This window comes from Amblyomma mixtum, chromosome 10 (assembly GCF_055824585.1).
Source record: "Amblyomma mixtum isolate Tamu chromosome 10, ASM5582458v1, whole genome shotgun sequence".
Taxonomy (NCBI): domain Eukaryota; kingdom Metazoa; phylum Arthropoda; class Arachnida; order Ixodida; family Ixodidae; genus Amblyomma; species Amblyomma mixtum.
In genome coordinates, this window is record NC_143021.1 from 115,897,516 (window position 1) to 115,921,955 (window position 24,440).

Sequence of the window (24,440 nt, forward strand, 5' to 3'; positions counted from 1 at the left end):
CGGTCCTTTTTTGAAAAGTGACAAATGCGAGCCAGTCGCAGCAGGGGACGGGCTTCGCTTTCAATCTGTCCACATGTGATGAATTCCACTAACCGTTGCGGAGGGAAGCTGTCAACCGTACACTTCTCGACCAACTCGGTCCTTTTTTGAAAAGTGACAAATGCGAGCCAGTGGCAGCAGGGGACGGGTTTCGCTTTCAATCTGTTCACATGTGACGAATTCCACTAACGTACGCGAAGGGAAGCGGTAAACCGTACATTTCTGAACAAACTCGGTCCTTTTTTTGAGAAGTGACAAATGCGAGCCAGTAGCAGCAGGGGACGGGCTTCGCTTTCAATCTGTTCACATGTGACGAATTCCATTAATGTACGTGGAGGGAAGCTGTCAACCGTGCATTTCTCGACCAACTCGGTCCTTTTTTGAAAAGTGACAAATGCGAGCCAGTAGCAGCAGGGGACGGGCTTCGCTTTCAATCTGTTCACATGTGACGAATTCCACTAACGTACGAGGAGGGAAGCTGTCAACCGTAGATTTCTCGGCCAACTCGGCCCTTTTTTGAGAGGTGACAAATGCGAGCCAGTAGCAGCAGGGGACGGGCTTCGCTTTCAATCTGTTCACATGTGACGTATTCTATTAACGTACGAGGAGGGAAGCTGTCAACCGTGGATTTCTCGGCCAACTCGGCCCTTTTTTGAGAGGTGACAAATGCGAGCCAGTAGCAGCAGGGGACGGGCTTCGCTTTCAATCTGTTCACATGTGACGAATTCCATTAACGTACGTGGAAAGAAGCTGTCAACCGTACATTTCTCGACCAACTCGGTCCTTTTTTGAAAAGTGACAAATGCGAGCCAGTAGCAGCAGGGGACGGGCTTCGCTTTCAATTTGTTCACATGTGACGAATTCCACTAACGTACGAGGAGGGAAGCTGTCAACCGTAGATTTCTCGGCAAACTCGGTCCTTTTTTGAAAAGTGACAAATGCGAGCCAGTAGCAGCAGGGGACGGGCTTCGCTTTCAATCTGTTCACATGTGACGAATTCCACTAACGTACGAGGAGGGAAGCTGTCAACCGTAGATTTCTCGGCAAACTCGGCCCTTTTTTGAGAGGTGACAAATGAGAGCCAGTAGCAGCAGGGGACGGGCTTCGCTTTCAATCTGTTCACATGTGACGAATTCCACTAACCTACGCGAAGGGAAGCTGTAAACCGTACATTTCTCGACCAATTCGGTCCTTTTTTGAAAAGTGACAAATGCGAGCCAGTAGCAGCAGGGGACGGGCTTCGCTTTCAATCTGTTGACATGTGACGAATTCCATTAATGTACGTGGAGGGAAGCTGTCCAGCGTACATTTCTCGACCAACTCGGTCCTTTTTTGAAAAGTGACAAATGCGAGCCAGTAGCAGCAGGGGACGGGCTTCGCTTTCAATCTGTTGACATGTGACGAATTCCATTAATGTACGTGGAGGGAAGCTGTCAACCTTACATTTCTCAACCAACTCGGTCCTTTTTTGAGAAGTGACAAATGCGAGCCAGTAGCAGCAAGGGACGGGCTTCGCTTTCAATCTGTTGACATATGACGAATTCCATTAATGTACGTGGAGGGAAGCTGTCCAGCGTACACTTTTCGACCAACTCGGTCCTTTTTTGAAAAGTGACAAATGCGAGCCAGACGCAGCAGGGGACGGGCTTCGCTTTCAATCTGTTGACATGTGACGAATTCCATTAATGTACGTGGAGGGAAGCTGTCCAGCGTACACTTCTCGACCAACTCGGTCCTTTTTTGAAAAGTGACAAATGCGAGCCAGTAGCAGCAGGGGACGGGCTTCGCTTTCAATCTGTTGACATGTGACGAATTCCATTAATGTACGTGGAGGGAAGCTGTCCAGCGTACATTTCTCGACCAATTCGGTCTTTTTTTGAAAAGTGACAAATGCGAGCCAGTAGCAGCAGGGGACGGGCTTCGCTTTCAATCTGTTGACATGTGACGAATTCCATTAATGTACGTGGAGGGAAGCTGTCCAGCGTACATTTCTCGACCAATTCGGTCCTGTTTTGAAAAGTGACAAATGCGAGCCAGTAGCAGCAGGGGACGGGCTTCGCTTTCAATCTGTTGACATGTGACGAATTCCATTAATGTACGTGGAGGGAAGCTGTCCAGCGTACACTTCTCGACCAACTCGGTCCTTTTTTGAAAAGTGACAAATGCGAGCCAGTAGCAGGAGGGGACGGGCTTCGCTTTCAATCTGTTGACATGTGACGAATTCCATTAATGTACGTGGAGGGAAGCTGTCCAGCGTACACTTCTCGACCAACTCGGTCCTTTTTTGAAAAGTGACAAATGCGAGCCACTAGCAGCAGAGGACGGGCTTCGCTTTCAATCTGTTGACATGTGACGAATTCCATTAATGTACGTGGAGGGAAGCTGTCCAGCGTACACTTCTCGACCAACTCGGTCCTTTTTTGAAAAGTGACAAATGCGAGCCAGTAGCAGCAGAGGACGGGCTTCGCTTTCAATCTGTTGACATGTGACGAATTCCATTAATGTACGTGGAGGGAAGCTGTCCAGCGTACACTTCTCGACCAACTCGGTCCTTTTTTGAAAAGTGACAAATGCGAGCCAGTCGCAGCAGGGGACGGGCTTCGCTTTCAATCTGTCCACATGTGATGAATTCCACTAACCGTTGCGGAGGGAAGCTGTCAACCGTACACTTCTCGACCAACTCGGTCCTTTTTTGAAAAGTGACAAATGCGAGCCAGTGGCAGCAGGGGACGGGTTTCGCTTTCAATCTGTTCACATGTGACGAATTCCACTAACGTACGCGAAGGGAAGCTGTAAACCGTACATTTCTGAACAAACTCGGTCCTTTTTTTGAGAAGTGACAAATGCGAGCCAGTAGCAGCAGGGGACGGGCTTCGCTTTCAATCTGTTCACATGTGACGAATTCCATTAATGTACGTGGAGGGAAGCTGTCAACCGTGCATTTCTCGACCAACTCGGTCCTTTTTTGAAAAGTGACAAATGCGAGCCAGTAGCAGCAGGGGACGGGCTTCGCTTTCAATCTGTTCACATGTGACGAATTCCACTAACGTACGAGGAGGGAAGCTGTCAACCGTAGATTTCTCGGCCAACTCGGCCCTTTTTTGAGAGGTGACAAATGCGAGCCAGTAGCAGCAGGGGACGGGCTTCGCTTTCAATCTGTTCACATGTGACGTATTCTATTAACGTACGAGGAGGGAAGCTGTCAACCGTGGATTTCTCGGCCAACTCGGCCCTTTTTTGAGAGGTGACAAATGCGAGCCAGTAGCAGCAGGGGACGGGCTTCGCTTTCAATCTGTTCACATGTGACGAATTCCATTAACGTACGTGGAAAGAAGCTGTCAACCGTACATTTCTCGACCAACTCGGTCCTTTTTTGAAAAGTGACAAATGCGAGCCAGTAGCAGCAGGGGACGGGCTTCGCTTTCAATCTGTTCACATGTGACGAATTCCACTAACGTACGAGGAGGGAAGCTGTGAACCGTAGATTTCTCGGCAAACTCGGTCCTTTTTTGAAAAGTGACAAATGCGAGCCAGTAGCAGCAGGGGACGGGCTTCGCTTTCAATCTGTTCACATGTGACGAATTCCACTAACGTACGAGGAGGGAAGCTGTCAACCGTAGATTTCTCGGCAAACTCGGCCCTTTTTTGAGAGGTGACAAATGAGAGCCAGTAGCAGCAGGGGACGGGCTTCGCTTTCAATCTGTTCACATGTGACGAATTCCACTAACCTACGCGAAGGGAAGCTGTAAACCGTACATTTCTCGACCAACTCGGTCCCTTTTTTGAAGTGACAAATGCGAGCCAGTAGCAGCAGATGACGGGCTTAGCTTTCAATCAGTTCACATATGGCGAATTCCATTAATGTACGTGGAGGGAAGCTGTCCTGCGTACACTTCTCGACCAACTCTGTCCTTTTTTGAAAAGTGACAAATGCGAGCCAGTCGCAGCAGGGGACGGGCTTCGCTTTCAATCTGTTCACATGTGATGAACTCCACTAACCGTTGCGGAGGGAAGCTGTCAACCGTACATTTCTCGACCAATTCGGTCCTTTTTTGAAAAGTGACAAATGCGAGCCAGTAGCAGCAGGGGACGGGCTTCGCTTTCAATCTGTTGACATGTGACGAATTCCATTAATGTACGTGGAGGGACGCTGTCCTGCGTACACTTCTCGACCAACTCGGTCCTTTTTTGAAAAGTGACAAATGCGAGCCAGTCGCAGCAGGGGACGGGCTTCGCTTTCAATCTGTTCACATGTGATGAATTCCACTAACCGTTGCGGAGGGAAGCTGTCAACCGTACATTTCTCAACCAACTCGGTCCTTTTTTGAGAAGTGACAAATGCGAGCCAGTAGCAGCAGGGGACGGGCTTCGCTTTCAATCTGTTGACATGTGACGAATTCCATTAATGTACGTGGAGGGAAGCTGTCCAGCGTACACTTCTCGACCAACTCGGTCCTTTTTTGAAAAGTGACAAATGCGAGCCAGCAGCAGCAGGGGACGGGCTTCGCGTTCAATCTGTTGACATGTGACGAATTCCATTAATGTACGTGGAGGGAAGCTGTCCAGCGTACACTTCTCGACCAACTCGGTCCTTTCTTGAAAAGTGACATATGCGAGGCAGTAGCAGCAGGGGACGGGCTTCGCTTTCAATCTGTTCACATGTGACGTATTCTATTAACGTACGAGGAGGGAAGCTGTCAACCGTGGATTTCTCGGCCAACTCGGCCCTTTTTTGAGAGGTGACAAATGCGAGCCAGTAGCAGCAGGGGACGGGCTTCGCTTTCAATCTGTTCACATGTGACGAATTCCATTAACGTACGTGGAAAGAAGCTGTCAACCGTACATTTCTCGACCAACTCGGTCCTTTTTTGAAAAGTGACAAATGCGAGCCAGTAGCAGCAGGGGACGGGCTTCGCTTTCAATCTGTTCACATGTGACGAATTCCACTAACGTACGAGGAGGGAAGCTGTCAACCGTAGATTTCTCGGCAAACTCGGTCCTTTTTTGAAAAGTGACAAATGCGAGCCAGTAGCAGCAGGGGACGGGCTTCGCTTTCAATCTGTTCACATGTGACGAATTCCACTAACGTACGAGGAGGGAAGCTGTCAACCGTAGATTTCTCGGCAAACTCGGCCCTTTTTTGAGAGGTGACAAATGAGAGCCAGTAGCAGCAGGGGACGGGCTTCGCTTTCAATCTGTTCACATGTGACGAATTCCACTAACCTACGCGAAGGGAAGCTGTAAACCGTACATTTCTCGACCAACTCGGTCCCTTTTTTGAAGTGACAAATGCGAGCCAGTAGCAGCAGATGACGGGCTTAGCTTTCAATCAGTTCACATATGGCGAATTCCATTAATGTACGTGGAGGGAAGCTGTCCTGCGTACACTTCTCGACCAACTCTGTCCTTTTTTGAAAAGTGACAAATGCGAGCCAGTCGCAGCAGGGGACGGGCTTCGCTTTCAATCTGTTCACATGTGATGAACTCCACTAACCGTTGCGGAGGGAAGCTGTCAACCGTACATTTCTCGACCAATTCGGTCCTTTTTTGAAAAGTGACAAATGCGAGCCAGTAGCAGCAGGGGACGGGCTTCGCTTTCAATCTGTTGACATGTGACGAATTCCATTAATGTACGTGGAGGGACGCTGTCCTGCGTACACTTCTCGACCAACTCGGTCCTTTTTTGAAAAGTGACAAATGCGAGCCAGTCGCAGCAGGGGACGGGCTTCGCTTTCAATCTGTTCACATGTGATGAATTCCACTAACCGTTGCGGAGGGAAGCTGTCAACCGTACATTTCTCAACCAACTCGGTCCTTTTTTGAGAAGTGACAAATGCGAGCCAGTAGCAGCAGGGGACGGGCTTCGCTTTCAATCTGTTGACATGTGACGAATTCCATTAATGTACGTGGAGGGAAGCTGTCCAGCGTACACTTCTCGACCAACTCGGTCCTTTTTTGAAAAGTGACAAATGCGAGCCAGCAGCAGCAGGGGACGGGCTTCGCGTTCAATCTGTTGACATGTGACGAATTCCATTAATGTACGTGGAGGGAAGCTGTCCAGCGTACACTTCTCGACCAACTCGGTCCTTTCTTGAAAAGTGACATATGCGAGGCAGTAGCAGCAGGGGACGGGCTTCGCTTTCAATCTGTTGACATGTGACGAATTCCATTAATGTACGTGGAGGGAAGCTGTCCAGCGTACATTTCTCGACCAATTCGGTCCTTTTTGAAAACTGACAAATGCGAGCCAGTAGCAGCAGGGGACGGGCTTCGCTTTCAATCTGTTGACATGTGACGAATTCCATTAATGTACGTGGAGGGAAGCTGTCCAGCGTACATTTCTCGACCAATTCGGTCCTTTTTTGAAAAGTGACAAATGCGAGCCAGTAGCAGCAGGGGACGGGCTTCGCTTTCAATCTGTTGACATGTGACGAATTCCATTAATGTACGTGGAGGGAAGCTGTCCAGCGTACATTTCTCGACCAATTCGGTCCTTTTTTGAAAAGTGACAAATGCGAGCCAGTAGCAGCAGGGGACAGGCTTCGCTTTCAATCTGTTGACATGTGACGAATTCCATTAATGTACGTGGAGGGAAGCTGTCCAGCGTACATTTCTCGACCAACTCGGTCCTTTTTTGAAAAGTGACAAATGCGAGACAGTAGCAGCAGGGGACGGGCTTCGCTTTCCATCTGTTGACATGTGACGAATTCCATTAATGTACGTGGAGGGAAGCTGTCCAGCGTACATTTCTCGACCAATTCGGTCCTTTTTTGAAAAGTGACAAATGCGAGCCAGTAGCAGCAGGGGACGGGCTTCGCTTTCAATCTGTTGACATGTGACGAATTCCATTAATGTACGTGGAGGGAAGCTGTCCTGCGTACACTTCTCGACCAACTCGGTCCTTTTTTGAAAAGTGACAAATGCGAGCCAGTCGCAGCAGGGGACGGGCTTCGCTTTCAATCTGTTCACATGTGATGAATTCCACTAATCGTTGTGGAGGGAAGCTGTCAACCTTACATTTCTCAACCAATTCGGTCCTTTTTTGAGAAGTGACAAATGCGAGCCAGTAGCAGCAGGGGACGGGCTTCGCTTTCAATCTGTTGACATATGACGAATTCCATTAATGTACGTGGAGGGAAGCTGTCCAGCGTACACTTTTCGACCAACTCGGTCCTTTTTTGAAAAGTGACAAATGCGAGCCAGACGCAGCAGGGGACGGGCTTCGCTTTCAATCTGTTGACATGTGACGAATTCCATTAATGTACGTGGAGGGAAGCTGTCCAGCGTACACTTCTCGACCAACTCGGTCCTTTTTTGAAAAGTGACAAATGCGAGCCAGTAGCAGCAGGGGACGGGCTTCGCTTTCAATCTGTTGACATGTGACGAATTCCATTAATGTACGTGGAGGGAAGCTGTCCAGCGTACATTTCTCGACCAATTCGGTCTTTTTTTGAAAAGTGACAAATGCGAGCCAGTAGCAGCAGGGGACGGGCTTCGCTTTCAATCTGTTGACATGTGACGAATTCCATTAATGTACGTGGAGGGAAGCTGTCCAGCGTACATTTCTCGACCAATTCGGTCCTTTTTTGAAAAGTGACAAATGCGAGCCAGTAGCAGCAGGGGACGGGCTTCGCTTTCAATCTGTTGACATGTGACGAATTCCATTAATGTACGTGGAGGGAAGCTGTCCAGCGTACATTTCTCGACCAATTCGGTCCTTTTTTGAAAAGTGACAAATGCGAGCCAGTAGCAGCAGGGGACAGGCTTCGCTTTCAATCTGTTGACATGTGACGAATTCCATTAATGTACGTGGAGGGAAGCTGTCCAGCGTACATTTCTCGACCAACTCGGTCCTTTTTTGAAAAGTGACAAATGCGAGCCAGTAGCAGCAGGGGACGGGCTTCGCTTTCAATCTGTTGACATGTGACGAATTCCATTAATGTACGTGGAGGGAAGCTGTCCAGCGTACATTTCTCGACCAATTCGGTCCTGTTTTGAAAAGTGACAAATGCGAGCCAGTAGCAGCAGGGGACGGGCTTCGCTTTCAATCTGTTCACATGTGATGAATTCCACTAACCGTTGTGGAGGGAAGCTGTCAACCTTACATTTCTCAACCAACTCGGTCCTTTTTTGAGAAGTGACAAATGCGAGCCAGTAGCAGCAGGGGACGGGCTTCGCTTTCAATCTGTTGACATATGACGAATTCCATTAATGTACGTGGAGGGAAGCTGTCCAGCGTACACTTTTCGACCAACTCGGTCCTTTTTTGAAAAGTGACAAATGCGAGCCAGACGCAGCAGGGGACGGGCTTCGCTTTCAATCTGTTGACATGTGACGAATTCCATTAATGTACGTGGAGGGAAGCTGTCCAGCGTGCACTTCTCGACCAACTCGGTCCTTTTTTGAAAAGTGACAAATGCGAGCCAGTAGCAGCAGGGGACGGGCTTCGCTTTCAATCTGTTGACATGTGACGAATTCCATTAATGTACGTGGAGGGAAGCTGTCCAGCGTGCACTTCTCGACCAACTCGGTCCTTTTTTGAAAAGTGACAAATGCGAGCCAGTAGCAGCAGGGGACGGGCTTCGCTTTCAATCTGTTGACATGTGACGAATTCCATTAATGTACGTGGAGGGAAGCTGTCCAGCGTACATTTCTCGACCAATTCGGTCCTGTTTTGAAAAGTGACAAATGCGAGCCAGTAGCAGCAGGGGACGGGCTTCGCTTTCAATCTGTTGACATGTGACGAATTCCATTAATGTACGTGGAGGGAAGCTGTCCAGCGTACACTTCTCGACCAACTCGGTCCTTTTTTGAAAAGTGACAAATGCGAGCCAGTAGCAGCAGGGGACGGGCTTCGCTTTCAATCTGTTGACATGTGACGAATTCCATTAATGTACGTGGAGGGAAGCTGTCCAGCGTACACTTCTCGACCAACTCGGTCCTTTTTTGAAAAGTGACAAATGCGAGCCAGTAGCAGCAGAGGACGGGCTTCGCTTTCAATCTGTTGACATGTGACGAATTCCATTAATGTACGTGGAGGGAAGCTGTCCAGCGTACACTTCTCGACCAACTCAGTCCTTTTTTGAAAAGTGACAAATGCGAGCCAGTCGCAGCAGGGGACGGGCTTCGCTTTCAATCTGTTCACATGTGATGAATTCCACTAACCGTTGTGGAGGGAAGCTGTCAACCTTACATTTCTCAACCAACTCGGTCCTTTTTTGAGAAGTGACAAATGCGAGCCAGTAGCAGCAGGGGACGGGCTTCGCTTTCAATCTGTTGACATGTGACGAATTCCATTAATGTACGTGGAGGGAAGCTGTCCAGCGTACATTTCTCGACCAATTCGGTCTTTTTTTGAAAAGTGACAAATGCGAGCCAGTAGCAGCAGGGGACGGGCTTCGCTTTCAATCTGTTGACATGTGACGAATTCCATTAATGTACGTGGAGGGAAGCTGTCCAGCGTACATTTCTCGACCAATTCGGTCCTGTTTTGAAAAGTGACAAATGCGAGCCAGTAGCAGCAGGGGACGGGCTTCGCTTTCAATCTGTTCACATGTGACGAATTCCATTAATGTACGTGGAGGGAAGCTGTCCAGCGTACATTTCTCGACCAATTCGGTCCTGTTTTGAAAAGTGACAAATGCGAGCCAGTAGCAGCAGGGGACGGGCTTCGCTTTCAATCTGTTGACATGTGACGAATTCCATTAATGTACGTGGAGGGAAGCTGTCCAGCGTACACTTCTCGACCAACTCGGTCCTTTTTTGAAAAGTGACAAATGCGAGCCAGTAGCAGCAGGGGACGGGCTTCGCTTTCAATCTGTTGACATGTGACGAATTCCATTAATGTACGTGGAGGGAAGCTGTCCAGCGTACATTTCTCGACCAATTCGGTCCTTTTTTGAAAAGTGACAAATGCGAGCCAGTAGCAGCAGGGGACGGGCTTCGCTTTCAATCTGTTGACATGTGACGAATTCCATTAATGTACGTGGAGGGAAGCTGTCCAGCGTACACTTCTCGACCAACTCGGTCCTTTTTTGAAAAGTGACAAATGCGAGCCAGTAGCAGCAGAGGACGGGCTTCGCTTTCAATCTGTTGACATGTGACGAATTCCATTAATGTACGTGGAGGGAAGCTGTCCAGCGTACACTTCTCGACCAACTCGGTCTTTTTTTGAAAAGTGACAAATGCGAGCCAGTAGCAGCAGGGGACGGGCTTCGCTTTCAATCTCTTGACATGTGACGAATTCCATTAATGTACGTGGAGGGAAGCTGTCCTGCGTACACTTCTCGACCAACTCGGTCCTTTTTTGAAAAGTGACAAATGCGAGCCAGTCGCAGCAGGGGACGGGCTTCGCTTTCAATCTGTCCACATGTGATGAATTCCACTAACCGTTGCGGAGGGAAGCTGTCAACCGTACACTTCTCGACCAACTCGGTCCTTTTTTGAAAAGTGACAAATGTGAGCCAGTAGTAGCAGGGGACGGGCTTCGCTTTCAATCTATTCACATGTGATGAATTCCACTAACCGTTGTGGAGGGAAGCTGTCAACCTTACATTTCTCAACCAACTCGGTCCTTTTTTGAGAAGTGACAAATGCGAGCCAGTAGCAGCAGGGGACGGGCTTCGCTTTCAATCTGTTGACATATGACGAATTCCATTAATGTACGTGGAGGGAAGCTGTCCAGCGTACACTTTTCGACCAACTCGGTCCTTTTTTGAAAAGTGACAAATGCGAGCCAGACGCAGCAGGGGACGGGCTTCGCTTTCAATCTGTTGACATGTGACGAATTCCATTAATGTACGTGGAGGGAAGCTGTCCAGCGTACACTTCTCGACCAACTCGGTCCTGTTTTGAAAAGTGACAAATGCGAGCCAGTAGCAGCAGGGGACGGGCTTCGCTTTCAATCTGTTGACATGTGACGAATATCATTAATGTACGTGGAGGGAAGCTGTCCAGAGTACACTTCTCGACCAACTCGGTCCTTTTTTGAAAAGTGACAAATGCGAGCCAGTAGCAGCAGGGGACGGGCTTCGCTTTCAATCTGTTGACATGTGACGAATTCCATTAATGTACGTGGAGGGAAGCTGTCCAGCGTACATTTCTCGACCAATTCGGTCATTTTTTGAAAAGTGACAAATGCGAGCCAGTAGCAGCAGGGGACGGGCTTCGCTTTCAATCTGTTGACATGTGACGAATTCCATTAATGTACGTGGACGGAAGCTGTCCAGCGTACATTTCTCGACCAATTCGGTCCTTTTTTGAAAAGTGACAAATGCGAGCCAGTAGCAGCAGGGGACGGGCTTCGCTTTCAATCTGTTCACATGTGATGAATTCCACTAACCGTTGCGGAGGGAAGCTGTCAACCGTACATTTCTCAACCAACTCGGTCCTTTTTTGAGAAGTGACAAATCCGAGCCAGTAGCAGCAGGGGACGGGCTTCGCTTTCAATCTGTTGATATGTGACGAATTCCATTAATGTACGTGGAGGGAAGCTGTCCAGCGTACACTTCTCGACCAACTCGGTCCTTTTTTGAAAAGTGACAAATGCGAGCCAGTAGCAGCAGAGGACGGGCTTCGCTTTCAATCTGTTGACATGTGACGAATTCCATTAATGTACGTGGAGGGAAGCTGTCCAGCGTACACTTCTCGACCAACTCGGTCTTTTTTTGAAAAGTGACAAATGCGAGCCAGTAGCAGCAGGGGACGGGCTTCGCTTTCAATCTCTTGACATGTGACGAATTCCATTAATGTACGTGGAGGGAAGCTGTCCTGCGTACACTTCTCGACCAACTCGGTCCTTTTTTGAAAAGTGACAAATGCGAGCCAGTCGCAGCAGGGGACGGGCTTCGCTTTCAATCTGTCCACATGTGATGAATTCCACTAACCGAGGCGGAGGGAAGCTTTCAACCGTACATTTCTGAACAAACTCGGTCCTTTTTTTGAGAAGTGACAAATGCGAGCCAGTGGCAGCAGGGGACGGGCTTCGCTTTCAATCTGTTCACATGTGACGAATTCCACTAACGTACGCGAAGGGAAGCTGTAAACCGTACATTTCTGAACAAACTCGGTCCTTTTTTTGAGAAGTGACAAATGCGAGCCAGTAGCAGCAGGGGACGGGCTTCGCTTTCAATCTGTTCACATGTGACGAATTCCATTAATGTACGTGGAGGGAAGCTGTCAACCGTGCATTTCTCGACCAACTCGGTCCTTTTTTGAAAAGTGACAAATGCGAGCCAGTCGCAGCAGGGGACGGGCTTCGCTTTCAATCTGTCCACATGTGATGAATTCCACTAACCGAGGCGGAGGGAAGCTTTCAACCGTACATTTCTGAACAAACTCGGTCCTTTTTTTGAGAAGTGACAAATGCGAGCCAGTGGCAGCAGGGGACGGGTTTCGCTTTCAATCTGTTCACATGTGACGAATTCCACTAACGTACGCGAAGGGAAGCTGTAAACCGTACATTTCTGAACAAACTCGGTCCTTTTTTGAGAAGTGACAAATGCGAGCCAGTAGCAGCAGGGGACGGGCTTCGCTTTCAATCTGTTCACATGTGACGAATTCCATTAATGTACGTGGAGGGAAGCTGTCAACCGTGCATTTCTCGACCAACTCGGTCCTTTTTTGAAAAGTGACAAATGCGAGCCAGTCGCAGCAGGGGACGGGCTTCGCTTTCAATCTGTCCACATGTGATGAATTCCACTAACCGAGGCGGAGGGAAGCATTCAACCGTACATTTCTCGGCCAACTCGGCCCTTTTTTGAGAAGTGACAAATGCGAGCCAGTAGCAGCAGGGGACGGGCTTCGCTTTCAATCTGTTCACATGTGACGAATTCCATTAATGTACGTGGAGGGAAGCTGTCAACCGTGCATTTCTCGACCAACTCGGTCCTTTTTTGAAAAGTGACAAATGCGAGCCAGTCGCAGCAGGGGACGGGCTTCGCTTTCAATCTGTCCACATGTGATGAATTCCACTAACCGAGGCGGAGGGAAGCATTCAACCGTACATTTCTCGGCCAACTCGGCCCTTTTTTGAGAGGTGACAAATGAGACCCAGTAGCAGCAGGGGACGGGCTTCGCTTCAATCTGTTCACATGTGACGAATTCCACTAACGTACGAGGAGGGAAGCTGTCAACCGTAGATTTCTCGGCAAACTCGGCCCTTTTTTGAGAGGTGACAAATGAGACCCAGTAGCAGCAGGGGACGGGCTTCGCTTCAATCTGTTCACATGTGACGAATTCCACTAACCTACGCGAAGGGAAGCTGTAAACCGTACATTTCTCGACCAACTCGGTCCCTTTTTTGAAGTGACAAATGCGAGCCAGTAGCAGCAGATGACGGGCTTAGCTTTCAATCAGTTCACATATGGCGAATTCCATTAACGTACGCGGAGGGAAGCTGTCAACCATAGATTTCTCGACCAACTCGGCCCTTTTTTGAGAAGTGACAAATGCAAGCCAGTAGCAGCAGGGGACGGGCTTCGCTTTCAATCTGTTCACATCTGACGAATTCCATTAACGTACGTGGAGGGAAGCTGTCAATCGTACATTTCTCGACCAAATCAGTCCTTTTTTGAGAAGTGACAAAAGCAAGCCAGTAGCAGCAAGGGACGGGCTTCGCTTTCAATCTGTTCACATGTGACGAAATCCATTAACGTACGCGGAGGGAATCTGTCAACCGTACATTTCTCGACCAACTAGGTCGTTTTTTGAGAAGTGACAAATGCGAGCCAGTAGCAGCAGGGGACGGGCTTAGCTTTCAATCAGTTCACATATGGCGAATTCCATTAACGTACGCGGAGGGAAGCTGTCAACCATAGATTTCTCGACCAACTCGGCCCTTTTTTGAGAAGTGACAAATGCAAGCCAGTAGCAGCAGGGGACGGGCTTCGCTTTCAATCTGTTCACATGTGACGAAATCCATTAACGTACGCGGAGGGAATCTGTCAACCGTACATTTCTCGACCAACTAGGTCGTTTTTTGAGAAGTGTCAAATGCGAGCCAGTAGCAGCAGGGGACGGGCTTCGCTTTCAATCTGTTGACATGTGACGAATTCCATTAATGTACGTGGAGGGAAGCTGTCCAGCGTACATTTCTCGACCAACTCGGTCCTTTTTTGAAAAGTGACAAATGCGAGCCAGTAGCAGCAGGGGACGGGCTTCGCTTTCAATCTGTTGACATGTGACGAATTCCATTAATGTACGTGGAGGGAAGCTGTCCAGCGTACATTTCTCGACCAATTCGGTCCTTTTTTGAAAAGTGACAAATGCGAGCCAGTAGCAGCAGGGGACGGGCTTCGCTTTCAATGTGTTCACATGTGACGAATTCCACTAACGTACGAGGAGGGAAGCTGTCAACCGTAGATTTCTCGGCAAACTCGGCCCTTTTTTGAGAGGTGACAAATGCGAGCCAGTCGCAGCAGGGGACGGGCTTCGCTTTCAATCTGTTCACATGTGATGAATTCCACTAACCGTTGCGGAGGGAAGCTGTCAACCTTACATTTCTCAACCAACTCGGTCCTTTTTTGAGAAGTGACAAATGCGAGCCAGTAGCAGCAGGGGACGGGCTTCGCTTTCAATCTGTTCACATGTGACGTATTCTATTAACGTACGAGGAGGGAAGCTGTCAACCGTGGATTTCTCGGCCAACTCGGCCCTTTTTTGAGAGGTGACAAATGCGAGCCAGTAGCAGCAGGGGACGGGCTTCGCTTTCAATCTGTTCACATGTGACGAATTCCATTAACGTACGTGGAAAGAAGCTGTCAACCGTACATTTCTCGACCAACTCGGTCCTTTTTTGAAAAGTGACAAATGCGAGCCAGTAGCAGCAGGGGACGGGCTTCGCTTTCAATCTGTTCACATGTGACGAATTCCACTAACGTACGAGGAGGGAAGCTGTCAACCGTAGATTTCTCGGCAAACTCGGCCCTTTTTTGAGAGGTGACAAATGAGACCCAGTAGCAGCAGGGGACGGGCTTCGCTTCAATCTGTTCACATGTGACGAATTCCACTAACCTACGCGAAGGGAAGCTGTAAACCGTACATTTCTCGACCAACTCGGTCCCTTTTTTGAAGTGACAAATGCAAGCCAGTAGCAGCAGGGGACGGGCTTCGCTTTCAATCTGTTCACATGTGACGAAATCCATTAACGTACGCGGAGGGAATCTGTCAACCGTACATTTCTCGACCAACTAGGTCGTTTTTTGAGAAGTGTCAAATGCGAGCCAGTAGCAGCAGGGGACGGGCTTCGCTTTCAATCTGTTGACATGTGACGAATTCCATTAATGTACGTGGAGGGAAGCTGTCCAGCGTACATTTCTCGACCAACTCGGTCCTTTTTTGAAAAGTGACAAATGCGAGCCAGTAGCAGCAGGGGACGGGCTTCGCTTTCAATCTGTTGACATGTGACGAATTCCATTAATGTACGTGGAGGGAAGCTGTCCAGCGTACATTTCTCGACCAACTCGGTCCTTTTTTGAAAAGTGACAAATGCGAGCCAGTCGCAGCAGGGGACGGGCTTCGCTTTCAATCTGTTGACATGTGACGAATTCCATTAATGTACGTGGAGGGAAGCTGTCCAGCGTACACTTCTCGACCAACTCGGTCCTTTTTTGAAAAGTGACAAATGCGAGCCAGTAGCAGCAGGGAACGGGCTTCGCTTTCAATCTGTTGACATGTGACGAATTCCATTAATGTACGTGGAGGGAAGCTGTCCAGCGTACATTTCTCGACCAACTCGGTCCGTTTTTGAAAAGTGACAAATGCGAGCCAGTCGCAGCAGGGGACGGGCTTCGCTTTCAATCTGTTCACATGTGATTAATTCCACTAACCGTTGCGCAGGGAAGCTGTCAACCGTACATTTCTCAACCAACTCGGTCCTTTTTTGAGAAGTGACAAATGCGAGCCAGTAGCAGCAGGGGACGGGCTTCGCTTTCAATCTGTTGACATGTGACGAATTCCATTAATGTACGTGGAGGGAAGCTGTCCAGCGTACATTTCTCGACCAATTCGGTCCTTTTTTGAAAAGTGACAAATGCGACCCAGTAGCAGCAGGGGACGGGCTTCGCTTTCAATCTGTTGACATGTGACGAATTCCATTAATGTACGTGGAGGAAAGCTGTCCAGCGTACACTTCTCGACCAACTCGGTCCTTTTTTGAAAAGTGACAAATGCGAGCCAGTAGCAGCAGGGGACGGGCTTCGCTTTCAATCTGTTGACATGTGACGAATTCCATTAATGTACGTGGAGGGAAGCTGTCCAGCGTACATTTCTCGACCAATTCGGTCCTTTTTTGAAAAGTGACAAATGCGAGCCAGTAGCAGCAGGGGACGGGCTTCGCTTTCAATCTGTTGACATGTGACGAATTCCATTAATGTACGTGGAGGGAAGCTGTCCAGCGTACACTTCTCGACCAACTCGGTCCTTTTTTGAAAAGTGACAAATGCGAGCCAGTCGCAGCAGGGGACGGGCTTCGCTTTCAATCTGTTCACATGTGATGAATTCCACTAACCGTTGCGGAGGGAAGCTGTCAACCGTACACTTCTCGACCAACTCGGTCCTTTTTTGAAAAGTGACAAATGCGAGCCAGTGGCAGCAGGAGACGGGTTTCGCTTTCAATCTGTTCACATGTGACGAATTCCACTAACGTACGCGAAGGGAAGCTGTAAACCGTACATTTCTCGACCAACTCAGTCCCTTTTTGAGAACTGACAAATGCGAGCCAGTAGCAGCAGGGGACGGGCTTCGCTTTCAATCTGTTCACATGTGATGAATTCCACTAACCAATATGGAGGGAAGCTGTCAACCGTAGATTTCTCGGCCAACTCGGCCCTTTTTTGAGAGGTGACAAATGCGAGCCAGTAGCAGCAGGGGACGGGCTTCGCTTTCAATCTGTTAACATGTGACGTATTCTATTAACGTACGAGGAGGGAAGCTGTCAACCGTGGATTTCTCGGCCAACTCGGCCCTTTTTTGAGAGGTGACAAATGCGAGCCAGTAGCAGCAGGGGACGGGCTTCGCTTTCAATCTGTTCACATGTGACGAATTCCATTAACGTACGTGGAAAGAAGCTGTCAACCGTACATTTCTCGACGAACTCGGTCCTTTTTTGAAAAGTGACAAATGCGAGCCAGTAGCAGCAGGGGACGGGCTTCGCTTTCAATCTGTTCACATGTGACGAATTCCATTAACGTACGAGGAGGGAAGCTGTCAACCGTAGATTTCTCGGCAAACTCGGCCCTTTTTTGAGGGGTGACAAATGCGAGCCAGTAGCAGCAGGGGACGGGCTTCGCTTTCAATCTGTTCACATGTGACGAATTCCACTAACCTACGCGAAGGGAAGCTGTAAACCGTACATTTCTCGACCAACTCGGTCCCTTTTTTGAAGTGACAAATGCGAGCCAGTAGCAGCAGAGGACGGGCTTAGCTTTCAATCAGTTCACATATGGCGAATTCCATTAACGTACACGGAGGGAAGCTGTCAACCATAGATTTCTCGACCAACTCGGCCCTTTTTTGAGAAGTGACAAATGCAAGCCAGTAGCAGCAGGGGACGGGCTTCGCTTTCAATCTGTTCACATGTGACGAAATCCATTAACGTACGCGGAGGGAATCTGTCAACCGTACATTTCTCGACCAACTCGGTCCCTTTTTGAGAACTGACAAATGCGAGCCAGTAGCAGCAGAGGACGGGCTTCGCTTTCAATCAGTTCACATATGGCGAATTCCATTAACGTACGAGGAGGGGAGCTGTCAACCGTGGATTTCTCGGCCAACTCGGCCCTTTTTTGAGAGGTGACAAATGCGAGCCAGTAGCAGCAGGGGACGGGCTTCGCCTTCAATCTGTTCACATGTGACGAATTCCATTAACGTACGTGGAAAGAAGCTGTCAACCTACATTTCTCGACGAACTCGGTCCTTTTTTGAAAAGTGACAAATGCGAGCCAGTAGCAGCAGGGGACGGGCTTCGCTTTCAATCTGTTCACATGTGACGAATTCCATTAACGTACGAGGAGGGAAGCTGTCAACCGTAGATTTCTCGGCAAACTCGGCCCTTTTTTGAGGGGTGACAAATGCGAGCCAGTAGCAGCAGGGGACGGGCTTCGCTTTCAATCTGTTCACATGTGACGAATTCCACTAACCTACGCGAAGGGAAGCTGTATACCGTACATTTCTCGACCAACTCGGTCCCTTTTTTGAAGTGACAAATGCGAGCCAGTAGCAGCAGAGGACGGGCTTAGCTTTCAATCAGTTCACATATGGCGAATTCCATTAACGTACGCGGAGGGAAGCTGTCAACCATAGATTTCTCGACCAACTCGGCCCTTTTTTGAGAAGTGACAAATGCAAGCCAGTAGCAGCAGGGGACGGGCTTCGCTTTCAATCTGTTCACATGTGACGAAATCCATTAACGTACGCGGAGGGAATCTGTCAACCGTACATTTCTCGACCAACTCGGTCCCTTTTTGAGAACTGACAAATGCGAGCCAGTAGCAGCAGAGGACGGGCTTCGCTTTCAATCTGTTCACATGTGACGAATTCCATTAATGTACGTGGAGGGAAGCTGTCAACCGTGCATTTCTCGACCAACTCGGTCCTTTTTTGAAAAGTGACAAATGCGAGCCAGTAGCAGCAGGGGACGGGCTTCGCTTTCAATCTGTTCACATGTGATGAATTCCACTAACCAATATGGCGGAATCTGTCAACCGTAGATTTCTCGGCAACCTCGGCCCTTTTTTGAGAGGTGACAAATGCGAGCCAGTAGCAGCAGGGGACGGGCTTCGCTTTCAATCTGTTCACATGTGACGAATTCCATTAACGTACGTGGAAAGAAGCTGTCAACCGTACATTTCTCGACCAACTCGGTCCTTTTTTGAAAAGTGACAAATGCGAGCCAGTAGCAGCAGGGGACGGGCTTCGCTTTCAATCTGTTCACATGTGACGAATTCCACTAACGTACGAGGAGGGAAGCTGTCAACCGTAGATTTCTCGGCAAACTCGGCCCTTTTTTGAGAGGTGACAAATGAGAGCCAGTAGCAGCAGGGGACGGGCTTCGCTTTCAATCTGTTCACATGTGACGAATTCCACTAACCTACGCGAAGGGAAGCTGTAAACCGTACATTTCTCGACCAACTCGGTCCCTTTTTTGAAGTGAGAAATGCGAGCCAGTAGCAGCAGATGACGGGCTTAGCTTTCAATCAGTTCACATATGGCGAATTCCATTAACGTACGCGGAGGGAAGCTGTCAACCATAGATTTCTCGACCAACTCGGCCCTTTTTTGAGAAGTGACAAATGCAAGCCAGTAGCAGCAGGGGACGGGCTTCGCTTTCAATCTGTTCACATGTGACGAAATCCATTAACGTACGCGGAGGGAATCTGTCAACCGTACATTTCTCGACCAACTAGGTCGTTTTTTGAGAAGTGACAAATGCGAGCCAGTAGCAGCAGGGGACGGGCTTTGCTTTGAATCTGTTCACATCTGACGAATTCCATTAACGTACGTGGAGGGAAGCTGTCAATCGTACATTTCTCGACCAAATCAGTCCTTTTTTGAGAAGTGACAAAAGCAAGCCAGTAGCAGCAAGGGACGGGCTTCGCTTTCAATCTGTTCACATGTGACGAAATCCATTAACGTACGCGGAGGGAATCTGTCAACCGTACATTTCTCGACCAACTAGGTCGTTTTTTGAGAAGTGACAAATGCGAGCCAGTAGCAGCAGGGGACGGGCTTAGCTTTCAATCAGTTCACATATGGCGAATTCCATTAACGTACGCGGAGGGAAGCTGTCAACCATAAATTTCTCGACCAACTCGGCCCTTTTTTGAGAAGTGACAAATGCAAGCCAGTAGCAGCAGGGGACGGGCTTCGCTTTCAATCTGTTCACATGTGACGAAATCCATTAACGTACGCGGAGGGAATCTGTCAACCGTACATTTCTCGACCAACTAGGTCGTTTTTTGAGAAGTGTCAAATGCGAGCCAGTAGCAGCAGGGGACGGGCTTTGCTTTGAATCTGTTCACATCTGACGAATTCCATTAACGTACGTGGAGGGAAGCTGTCAATCGTACATTTCTCGACCAAATCAGTCCTTTTTTGAGAAGTGAAAAAGCGAGCCAGTAGCAGCAAGGGACGGGCTTCGCTTTCAATCTGTTCACATGTGGCGAATTCCATTAACGTACGCGGAGGGAATCTGTCAACCGTACATTTCTCGACCAACTAGGTCGTTTTTTGAGAAGTGACAAATGCGAGCCAGTAGCAGCAGGGGACGGGCTTTGCTTTGAATCTGTTCACATCTGACGAATTCCATTAACGTACGTGGAGGGAAGCGTTCAATCGGACATTTCTCGACCAAATCAGTCTTTTTTTGAGAAGTGACAAAAGCGAGCCAGTAGCAGCAAGGGACGGGCTTCGCTTTCGATCTGTTGACATGTGACGAATTCCATTAATGTACGTGGAGGGAAGCTGTCCAGCGTACACTTCTCGACCAACTCGGTCCTTTTTTGAAAAGTGACAAATGCGAGCCAGTAGCAGCACGGGACGGGCTTCGCTTTCAATCTGTTGACATGTGACGAATTCCATTAATGTACGTGGAGGGAAGCTGTCCAGCGTACATTTCTCGACCAATTCGGTCCTTTTTTGAAAAGTGACAAATGCGAGCCAGTAGCAGCAGGGGACGGGCTTCGCTTTCAATCTGTTGACATGTGACGAATTCCATTAATGTACGTGGAGGGAAGCTGTCCACCGTACATTTCTCGACCAATTCGGTCTTTTTTTGAAAAGTGACAAATGCGAGCCAGTAGCAGCAGGGGACGGGCTTCGCTTTCAATCTGTTCACATGTGATGAATTCCACTAACCAATATGGAGGGAAGCTGTCAACCGTAGATTTCTCGGCCAACTCGGCCCTTTTTTGAGAGGTGACAAATGCGAGCCAGTAGCAGCAGGGGACGGGCTTCGCTTTCAATCTGTTCACATGTGACGTATTCTATTAACGTACGAGGAGGGAAGCTGTCAACCGTGGATTTCTCGGCCAACTCGGCCCTTTTTTGAGAGGTGACAAATGCGAGCCAGTAGCAGCAGGAGACGGGCTTCGCTTTCAATCTGTTCACATGTGACGAATTCCATTAACGTACGTGGAAAGAAGCTGTCAACCGTACATTTCTCGACGAACTCGGTCCTTTTTGAAAAGTGACAAATGCGAGCCAGTAGCAGCAGGGGACGGGCTTCGCTTTCAATCTGTTCACATGTGACGAATTCCATTAACGTACGAGGAGGGAAGCTGTCAGCCGTAGATTTCTCGGCAAACTCGGCCCTTTTTTGAGGGGTGACAAATGCGAGCCAGTAGCAGCAGGGGACGGGCTTCGCTTTCAATCTGTTCACATGTGACGAATTCCACTAACCTACGCGAAGGGAAGCTGTAAACCGTACATTTCTCGACCAACTCGGTCCCTTTTTTGAAGTGACAAATGCGAGCCAGTAGCAGCAGAGGACGGGCTTAGCTTTCAATCAGTTCACATATGGCGAATGCCATTAACGTACGCGGAGGGAAGCTGTCAACCATAGATTTCTCGACCAACTCGGCCCTTTTTTGAGAAGTGACAAATGCGAGCCAGTAGCAGCAGGGGACGGGCTTCGCTTTCAATCTGTTCACATGTGACGAATTCCATTAACGTACGTGGAAAGAAGCTGTCAACCGTACATTTCTCGACCAACTCGGTCCTTTTTTGAAAAGTGACAAATGCGAGCCAGTAGCAGCAGGGGACGGGCTTCGCTTTCAATCTGTTCACATGTGACGAATTCCACTAACGTACGAGGAGGGAAGCTGTCAACCGTAGATTTCTCGGCAAACTCGGCCCTTTTTTGAGAGGTGACAAATGAGAGCCAGTAGCAGCAGGGGACGGGCTTCGCTTTCAATCTGTTCACATGTGACGAATTCCACTAACCTACGCGAAGGGAAGCTGTAAACCGTACATTTCTCGACCAACTCGGTCCCTTTTTTGAAGTGACAAATGCGAGCCAGTAGCAGCAGATGACGGGCTTAGCTTTCAATCAGTTCACATATGGCGAATTCCATTAACGTACGCGGAGGGAAGCTGTCAACCATAGATTTCTCGACCAACTCGGCCCTTTTTTGAGAAGTGACAAATGCAAGCCAGTAGCAGCAGGGGACGGGCTTCGCTTTCAATCTGTTCACATGTGACGAAATCCATTAAAGTACGCGGAGGGAATCTGTCAACCGTACATTTCTCGACCAACTAGGTCGTTTTTTGAGAAGTGACAAATGCGAGCCAGTAGCAGCAGGGGACGGGCTTAGCTTTCAATCAGTTCACATGTGGCGAATTCCATTAACGTACGCGGAGGGAAGCTGTCAACCATAGATTTCTCGACCAACTCGGCCCTTTTTTGAGAAGTGACAAATGCAAGCCAGTAGCAGCAGGGGACGGGCTTCGCTTTCAATCTGTTCACATGTGACGAAATCCATTAACGTACGCGGAGGGAATCTGTCAACCGTACATTTCTCGACCAACTAGGTCATTTTTTGAGAAGTGACAAATGCGAGCCAGTAGCAGCAGGGGACGGGCTTTGCTTTGAATCTGTTCACATCTGACGAATTCCATTAACGTACGTGGAGGGAAGCGTTCAATCGGACATTTCTCGACCAAATCAGTCCTTTTTTGAGAAGTGACAAAAGCGAGCCAGTAGCAGCAAGGGACGGGCTTCGCTTTCGATCTGTTGACATGTGACGAATTCCATTAATGTACGTGGAGGGAAGCTGTCCAGCGTACACTTCTCGACCAACTCGGTCCTTTTTTGAAAAGTGACAAATGCGAGCCAGTAGCAGCAGGGGACGGGCTTCGCTTTGAATCTGTTGACATGTGACGAATTCCATTAATGTACGTGGAGGGAAGCTGTCCAGCGTACATTTCTCGACCAATTCGGTCCTTTTTTGAAAAGTGACAAATGCGAGCCAGTAGCAGCAGGGGACGGGCTTCGCTTTCAATCTGTTGTCATGTGACGAATTCCATTAATGTACGTGGAGGGAAGCTGTCCAGCGTACATTTCTCGACCAATTCGGTCCTTTTTTGAAAAGTGACAAATGCGAGCCAGTAGCAGCAGGGGACGGGCTTCGCTTTCAATCTGTTGACATGTGACGAATTCCATTAATGTACGTGGAGGGAAGCTGTCCAGCGTACACTTCTCGACCAACTCGGTCCTTTTTTGAAAAGTGACAAATGCGAGCCAGTAGCAGCAGGGGACGGGCTTCGCTTTCAATCTGTTGACATGTGACGAATTCCATTAATGTACGTGGAGGGAAGCTGTCCAGCGTACATTTCTCGACCAATTCGGTCCTTTTTTGAAAAGTGACAAATGCGAGCCAGTAGCAGCAGGGGACGGGCTTCGCTTTCAATCTGTTGACATGTGACGAATTCCATTAATGTACGTGGAGGGAAGCTGTCCTGCGTACACTTCTCGACCAACTCGGTCCTTTTTTTGAAAAGTGACAAATGCGAGCCAGTCGCAGCAGGGGACGGGCTTCGCTTTCAATCTGTTCACATGTGATGAATTCCACTAACCGTTGCGGAGGGAAGCTGTCAACCTTACATTTCTCAACCAACTCGGTCCTTTTTTGAGAAGTGACAAATGCGAGCCAGTAGCAGCAGGGGACGGGCTTCGCTTTCAATCTGTTGACATATGACGAATTCCATTAATGTACGTGGAGGGAAGCTGTCCAGCGTACACTTCTCGACCAACTCGGTCCTTTTTTGAAAAGTGACAAATGCGAGCCAGTCGCAGCAGGGGACGGGCTTCGCTTTCAATCTGTTGACATATGACGAATTCCATTAATGTACGTGGAGGGAAGCTGTCCAGCGTACACTTCTCGACCAACTCGGTCCTTTTTTGAAAAGTGACATATGCGAGCCAGTCGCAGCAGGGGACGGGCTTCGCTTTCAATCTGTTGACATGTGACGAATTCCATTAATGTACGTGGAGGGAAGCTGTCCAGCGTACACTTCTCGACCAACTCGGTCCTTTTCTGAAAAGTGACAAATGCGAGCCAGTAGCAGCAGGGAACGGGCTTCGCTTTCAAACTGTTGACATGTGACGAATTCCATTAATGTACGTGGAGGGAAGCTGTCCAGCGTACATTTCTCGACCAATTCGGTCCTTTTTTGAAAAGTGACAAATGCGAGCCAGTAGCAGCAGGGGACGGGCTTCGCTTTCAATCTGTTGACATGTGACGAATTCCATTAATGTACGTGGAGGGAAGCTGTCCAGCGTACATTTCTCGACCAATTCAGTCCTTTTTTGAAAAGTGACAAATGCGAGCCAGTAGCAGCAGGGGACGGGCTTCGCTTTCAATCTGTTGACATGTGACGAATTTCATTAATGTACGTGGAGGGAA